Source organism: Tinamus guttatus, unplaced genomic scaffold (genome assembly GCF_059628265.1).
Source record: "Tinamus guttatus ecotype Peru unplaced genomic scaffold, ASM5962826v1 Tinamus_guttatus_pri_ptg000314l, whole genome shotgun sequence".
Classification (NCBI taxonomy): Eukaryota; Metazoa; Chordata; class Aves; order Tinamiformes; family Tinamidae; genus Tinamus; species Tinamus guttatus.
The window spans coordinates 12,338,052-12,346,335 of NW_028288848.1; the positions used below are offsets into that span (position 1 = coordinate 12,338,052).

Below are 8,284 nucleotides of genomic sequence, written 5' to 3' on the forward strand. Positions count from 1 at the left end.
AAATGAAGTTGCCTATATTTCCCAAACTGAAATTCCCAAACTAAGTTGGTGAATGAACCACTCATTATTCCACGAAGCAACATCTTTAAAGATTTGTAGAATAATACGGAAAAAAAAAACATAGTCTTTCTGTTTCAGAAAGTTTTGCAGCACTTCTGAATACAGTCTGTCCCCAGTTTCAGATAGTGCTATATTCCCTTTTTCTTTCATGAAAAGGAAATTCTGAAGAATTTTTGTAGTTGTTGAAACTTTTCCCTGGGATTTTTTAATGTTTCATGAAACAGAGTCACACTGTCAGTGGAAACTCAGCAAATGACCCACTGAAATAAAATATTTTGTGCCTTAATTAAAAACCTCTCTTGTTACTATTTGCAGTAGATTTTTCTTGTACTAGGCTAGTTAAAAATGATAATGCTCCCTTGTCCAGCAGAAATGTCTGACATAATAAAAGAGGTGAACGACAAAACAAAAAACACAAAACAGAAGACAAAATATGGAGCAAAATGGAATAAAAAGCCTCAGTTTGCTTTGAGTTTGTACAATACTTTCTTGTTATGGTTATTGGAAAAAAAAAAGTACTTTTAAAGCAATTTTTTTTTCTACAAGGGCAAAAATGTGTCCAGAAATTTTCCAACCATTTGTAATTTATCGCATTTCTCCTATGTGGTGATCAAAGGGACTTGATATTTCTTTGATGAAGCAGACAGACTCAGAGGAAGAGGCAAGAATGATGAAGTCCCTGGGTGAGCTTCCCAGAGGTGGTAAAATGGATTCTCCAGGTAAGATGGATCTGAAAGTATTAAAATAACAATAGTAAGCTCCCTCCATTAATTATGCTCAGTTACATTTGAACTGGCATTCTCTAGGATGGCAATTTTCAGGCTGCAGATGCCTGGGAGAACACAGACTTGTTCTGAGGAGCACAGGAAAAGCACTCTTGCCATAGCTATCCAGCAAATAGGGTGTGAGACATTTCTACAGGAGTGCTAAACCTTCTTTAGAGATTTTTAGGAGTCCACAAATCAAAGCAAGTTTGAAAACCACTGCTGCAGGATAATGTTATATTGATTGCTTTGTTTTTGCAGGGGAGAGATTTTGTTTAATCTTCCCCTCCCTTGCATTGTTTGACATCATTAGTTTTATCTTCATTTATATCAAATATTAAAGTAATCACCAGAGAAGAGACTTTCTCATGTAGTTTGCATGGCTGCCATGCCACAGATGGGCACCTCTGTATGTACCAAGCATTTCAATCTCTGCTGGAGTGTAGTGCAGAGCAGCCCTTTGCCTGTCCAGGCTGATGCACATGATGGGGGACTGTGATTTGGGGATGGAGTGGCTGCTGTGGGCTTCCCTGGGGTACTGCCTTCCTGGCACCCTACGTTCCCAGGTCCTCCCCAGCCCTCTGGAGCATGTGAGCTGCTTTGCCCATCCTCATGCTCCACTCCAGACTGGGGAGGAGAGCAGAGTCTGCTCCGCAAACACAAACTCGTCCTTTCTCCTCCTCCTCCTCCTCCTGCTCCTCCTCCTCTGCCCTTCACAAATTCCTGGTGCCTGTCACCCCGCTGGCCGCTCGGAGGGTTTTAATAAAAAGGGAAACCAACAGTTTATGCAAGCACAGTAGGGAGAGGAGAGGCGGCTCAGAGGGAGGGGGCCTGTTCTGCGGAGGCCAGACAATGTCCCCATATGGAGAACAGAAGGATGCCGGAGCAGCGGCATTCAGCGCGTCAGCCCTCTGTTCTCCGTGCGCCGCGGACACCGCTCGGGGACGGGGCTCTTAACATAACAAGCGAGCAAGGGGGAGGCCAGCCCCGCTCTCACGCAGCCGGATTCCTGCGCCCCGGCGCCCCGTCTCCCGGCTACTGATCCCCGGCAGGATGAGGCCGCACCGCGGAGCCCCGCTCGCCCTCGCGGCTTACCCAGCAGTGCTATTGTCTCCCGGCCATTTCAATGTGAAAAGGCGCCTCTGGGTCCCTTTCTGGAAAAGAGCGATAAAAGCCAAAGATAAAATATAAACATATATATACGTATGTTTTAAATATGTATATGTATATATATTTGCTTATTTATATATAAAACAAATAAAACAAAACACATGAGCTCTTCAGGCAATCTGAGCTCTGCCTGTTGTTGGGGAGGAGGGTTTTCCTCCCTCCCCTCCACCCCAATGAAATCCCCCAGCCCAGGGGCACTCACATGGGCACGGCCTCATGGACTTTGTTTCCTATAGCTGTAGCAGCGTAGGTGGTGACGATGGGGAAATCTTTTATTTGTCAAGGTTATTGGTGACAGAAGCTTAGTCCTAAAGCCCTCTAAAGCTTCTTCAAAGGCCTCATCTCCTCTCCGTGTGCCAGTCATCTGATCCAGGGCTTCCCCCTACCCCACAGCTTGCACACACTGAGACTGGCCAGAGCTGGAGGGGAGAAGATCCAAAATTGCTGACTTGAAATGACACTCTCTTGAAATGACACTGAATATCTTCTGAGAGCCCGGCTCCCAGGGCCATCTGCCCACCTGTACATATGTCCACACCCATGTAAGATCCTGATGTCCTGTATTATATTATATTAGTAAAAAGGCTGGAAAAGGCCCCAGCATACCGTGACTCAGCTCCCTCGGGCCAGCTTGGTGGCTTGTTAGCCAGGAGCTGATCACATCCAAGAGCAGGAGAGAAAAACAGTAACTCAGGCCGTCGTGAGGAGCAGCACACACCTCCGCGCTGGGGAGCCTGGTGCAGGCCAGGTGGTGCCATACCTGGCTGGCCCAGGCGTCTGGAGCTGCACCAGTCTGAAGGCACCAGCTGCGGGTGTCCCTTCCCCTGTGCTGCAGGCACTGCTGAGGAGCTCTGTCCCTGTCCATGGGCAGGAAGCTTGGTTCTGCTTCCCCTCCATCACCTGCATGGAAACCCATTCCTTTACATGGTGATGGCATGGAGGAGGAGACACCCCTCCCCTGGTGTCTATGTCTTTTTGCCTTCCGTTGCACACAGAAATGCTGACGGATTTCCCTGATCACTAGCCATGCTGGCTAGTGGCTAAAGCAGTTCATTTCAAACCCTGTACAGGTATTTCTTACCATATATTATAGTGAATAATGTATCCCCAGCCATGCAGCACAAGGCTTATAAGGCTATCTCAGTATTCTGGTGACAGCTTTAAACCACTCGACCATTGACCATTCAGGTCTCATGGTTTATAGAGTCACCAGCACACCTTGACAGGGTTATAGCCTACTTATTGGTATAAAGCATGGTTAGGGATACATTATTATAGCACGTTGCTTCTGAAACAGGACCATGGGCCACTGGTGGCCTAGAGAGCCCTTACTGGTGATCTGCAAAGAGCTACGTGATGTGGGCAGCCCGATTTACATCCACCTGCTAAATTGCAATGAGCAGTTGTTGGAGTGGCCTGAGACAGTGCTCACTCACAGATGTGAGGCTAGGAAGCACAGGCAGCCCTGTCAGGAGAGGGACTCTGAAGAGCATCTTTCTGTGAAAATGGGCACCTGGCTCTGCTGAAGGTTTTTCTTTAATAGTGATGATCCAAAGTTTTGCAGCAGTGTTGGTCTTTCTACCATCCACCAGCCACCTCTCAGGTTGCCACAAGGGCAAGAAGCACTCTGAAGGGTGCTGCTTCTAGAATAAGTGGTTTACATCCACCTTTTCTGGGCCACTGTGGGTTGGATGCAACCTGTCTTGCATAGCTACAAATGCCAGTTTGGTCTGGCTTGCTCTAAATGCACATTAACGATTACTAGAGTTAAGGTAGTTAATCACTACTAAGGTTGGAACCTGACTTTTCTTCTAATTCCAAGCCCCAGCTTTGCAAGTTTTTCTTGACTCTCTCAGAAAAGTTCCTTCCTGATTGAAATTTCCAGCTTTCTTCTCCAGATTGGTGATTTTATTATAAACTTTTGGAGGATAGCTTAAATTACTTTGAATACAAAATGCATTTGTTCTGGTGCTTATTGCAGAGCTGGGACAATTTAACAAACAGCTCAGGTTAAAAATGTTGACCTCATGTTGCTTCCTGATTTCATTTGATTTGTTAAATATTGAGCCAAATTTGGAGAAAAATTAGCTCGTTACTTTGAAAGCCCTCAGACCTGGAACTCAGCAATAATGCATCTGTGCTTTAAAATTTCTCTCCCTGCACTCCTCCTTAAGTGCTATTAAAGGAAATATTTGTTAAGGATATTTCAGTTATAGGACTGGTTAAATGGATCCATTATGGAATTACTACATGCCAGTGTTCAGAATGCTTCTCAAACAAATGGACTCATTTTCTCAATGTTATGTTTAAGTCTTAGTGAGCTCTCGACCACAGCCCTGTTTGACATATGCCTCTTGGGCATCTTCTTTTAGTTTTCTCCATAGCCTTGATCCTGCAGAGATTTATGCTTGTGATTAACTTCAAGCATGTAAATAGCCCCTTTGAGTTCAACACTTACAGTTAACCGTCCCGGCTGGACTGAGGCCGCTGTCCACCACGCTCCCGCTGACACTGCTGCCACATGTGCACACTCCGGGATCAGCCAGGTGCGCAAATCCGACCCGGATCAGGCATCCTTGCAGGATCACATCCTACCAAGTTAGCCAGAGCACTCGCTGTACAGCTTTTGTGCCAGCTTCAGTTTTATTTCTGCTTTCTGCAAGCTACAGCAGCATGACAGACGATATTTTAAGGTATAAAGTCAGAGTCACAGACAAGCAACACTGCAGCACATTGAGTCTGCCAGGAGGAAGTTAATCTGCCGCGTTCCCCAGGACGATCTGAATTAGCAGATCACCCTCGTGTCAGATCGGGTTTGGTTTCATCTGACCAAAGTGTTTCTGATCCAGTACTAGGAGCCCTAAATCTGCACTTACTCTCCTGCTGAATCCAGGCCTCAGTCAGTTTAAGAGCGTGGGATGATCACTTACTTGTGCGCAGTAAGTTCTGCTGCTGTGAGGCTTTAATGGGGATTTTACAAAGGAGGATAAAATCCTACAATGGCTAGATGTGATTCGATGAGTCTTTCTACAGTCTTTTTCAGTGAAGAAGGGGAAGGTTCCAGGATACTTAAGACAAAATCAAATAAGGAGACAAGCTGTTGCAGGTATACATTTTTACAGTTGTTTTGTAGCCTGTGCAATATGGTACACACAGAAAGAGAGAGGGAGAGGGGAAACATTACTGCAAATACGTATAACAGTGCAAAATTCTTTCCAAAACCCACCATTAAAGCAGTACATACATGATACTGCCAGATGCGAGATGGTATTGATGTTACAGTTGTACTGAGACGTATTTGGGACACTTTGTTTGCTTTTTGTTCAGCGTCTCAGCTCAGGTTTCCTCTTTGAGCACAGCGAATCCCTGAGTCCCCAGTTACGTCCCTGCTCCTCTAAACAGAAACCCCATCACAGGTCCTGATGTCCTTCTGCTTGGCCAAGTCTATCCTAACTCTTACAGTGCGAGTGCAGTCGCACCAGTATTGAACTGGGAGTGTGGAGAGAAGAGCCAGACCTGTCTGAGTCAAAGGACAGATAGATCATCATGCTCATTGGAACAACCGAGAAATACACAACTAATTATATGCATAAGTGTGGGGTATTTATTACTGTAAAATGCTCTCACAAAATTCAGAGGCATCTAAGACTTACGATGGCATTAACTGCTGCTGCTGCAGAATTAATGGGCAGCCTTTTCCGTGTGCTAAAGCAGACAACAGAGGGGGATACTCTGTCATCCAGGGGTGAGAGCGGGGAATGAATGCATATACAGTACTCCCCTCTAATGCTAATGGACCCTAGCACCGAGATTAGATTTACACCCTCCCTCGGAATGTACACCAGGGAAGGCAGCTCCCCCGGGCAGGCTGCCCGGCGGCGGTGCTGCAGGCGCTGCTCTCTGCTCACCCGTCCCCACCACGCGCCCTGCGCCAGCCGCCCTGCTCCGCACCTCGCCATGCCCAGCCAGCACGGAAGGAACGGACACATTTTCTTCTATGGCAATAGGGAGCAGAGCAGCTCTTCCCTTGTCCCCCTGGCCACAATCCCATGCTGCTCCTCAGTGTTGGAAACTTACCCTTCTGCATGTCCCCACTATGAGTGGGGCAATGTTTGGCATTTCAGTCTTTAGCACCAGATGGCACCCCAAAACACAGCATTTTACAGTCTCTGTGCCCCGCAAAGAAGCAGAAGCTGCAAATATTATCCTTCCTTCTTCCTTCTCATCAACTTTGCTTTGGAATGGGAATGCAATTCTGATCCAAGGAATTATAGACCTAATAGTGGGGAATGTGTGACTATTTATCTGCTACTTGCAGGAAATGTAGGCTCAAGATCCTCAGGAAGACCAGGCCTAACCATCAGGACATTTTGTATGGATAGCATTTTTCATGCATAGCTCCACGGGTGCGCTAAGTCCCTAGAATAAGCCTAGACCTAGTCCCCATCCCTGTCCCAGCAAGGAGGTGGATCTCAGGGGGCATCAACCTGAGGGACAGCAGCAAGGCACTGTGGTCCACACACCTCTCATTATTAAAGCCAGGAGCAAAGGTCTTGCTGCCAGCCAAGGAGCAAGGACTCCCAGGGCAGTGGGAAAGACCTTGGTTTCAAGAGCAGCCTTTCCTTCCTGCTCCAGCTGCATCACAATTCCTGCCACAAGGAGAGAGTGACCACAGGACTGCTAAAGAACTCCCTGCAAATAATTCACACCAACTTGTTTAAAGGAGCAAATGGGTTTAATTATTAGTTACAATCTTGTCAATAATTATCACCCCATCTGTGGGTAATAAATGGCAGCTTCTCACAGACTGCATCATTAGAGTTTAAGGACACCAATGGGGTGCATTAAAATGCTGAGGAAAGCATTGATCTGGTGTAAAAATGCTCTTTACAAATTGCAGGCACGGGTCAAGCCCGCCGGTGAGTCCTCCCTCTTGCACCCGCTGCCAGCCTGTCCGCTCCCCGTGCAGCAGCCTGCCCGGCGCCCCCAGGCACAGACCAGCACCCGATCTGAAGACTGTGGCGGGGTTAGACCTTCCATGGAACATGGGATTTGTACCACGAGAGCTGTGTGACAACAAAGGACCTGGTGTGAAGCTCCGTTGTGGTCACCCACGCTGCTTCATTCCCACACAGGAGCTGGCCTGGACATCCCCACAGCAATTCTAGCCAATGGGCAGGGCAAGGGAGAGCATGGGGCAACATTTCCCAAAGTGTGGCTACTTCTGGAGTGGCAAAGCGTCACTCATCACACAGCAGGGCTCCTCAGAGGAGAAATGATAATTCCTTTTTTTTTTTTTCCTTTTTTTTTTTTTTCTCTATTTGAACTGCAGGCTGGAATATAGGCCGGCAGAATGTAATTATCCAGGTTGGAATTTGGCCAAGATGCTGGGGCTAACAGCCCTACTGTTTCAAAATATGCCACAGTACCCTAAATGATCACATCTTACAGGATTTGATTTTGCATTTCATCCAAGACCATATTAGGAAGGAAAGTTGATGAGTAGGCTAAGCATAAGGCAGCCCCATAGATCCCCATGTCTGCTGAAATTTCAGCCCAGGGTGGCTCCCAAAAATTTTTGTTTTCTGTGCAAAACATTGAAAGAAGTGAACATTTTTATTCCCTTTGCAAATTCTCTGTAAGTAGCTTCTGTTTTTCAAAAACAGCAAAAAACATCTTTCAAAATGGGGAACTTGAACTGAACAAGGTATTTCCTTTTGAAAAAAAAAAAGAAAAAAAAAAGAAAAAAAAAAGGAGAGAGGCATTTCTTTCCTGTACAACAACATTCTAGATGGACTTTTTTTGTTTTGGTTTGGTTTTTTATTCAGCCTGTTGGGACAGACAGAGGATTAAGATAGCTAATGGACAGCCTATATTGGCAAACAAAAGTATCAGTAAATGACTTTGCCTGTACAAGTGGTAAACTCTCCATTAAAAGGAGAGCAACATTGACAGAGGCAAGCTGGAGTACAACTGAGCCACAGTGTAAATAACCCTCTGCCAGGGTGCAGACACAGCTATGTCAAGTACCCAGCCTGTGACGTTTACAGCCAATCCTCCCCGCTATTAAATAGCTCCAAATGGTCTCCACTGTTTTGAATGCTATGCAAATATTGGCAGAATGATGCAGACTCTGTCTTAAAGGTATCTCAGATAAAACAACAACCAAACTTTTTGGGCAGCATCATCAGGACTAGCAGTCTCTTTTTCCTTCCATGCATAAAGTTTATTTGTGGAATAAATTGTGCTTTTAGCTGACTCAGGCTGTTTGCTAGCTCATGCTGGATTTG

General features: G+C 46.1%; 1 long non-coding RNA gene across 1 annotated transcript; it reads right to left on the reverse strand.

Annotated features, from left to right (window-relative positions):
• Positions 1–626: 626 nt before the first annotated feature.
• LOC148594004 (uncharacterized) lies at positions 627–2,028 on the reverse strand. Its single transcript, XR_015913607.1, has 2 exons — positions 1,920–2,028; positions 627–790 (listed from the first exon to the last, which is right to left on the reverse strand). It is a non-coding gene; the product is annotated as an uncharacterized LOC148594004 (long non-coding RNA).
• Positions 2,029–8,284: the final 6,256 nt, after the last annotated feature.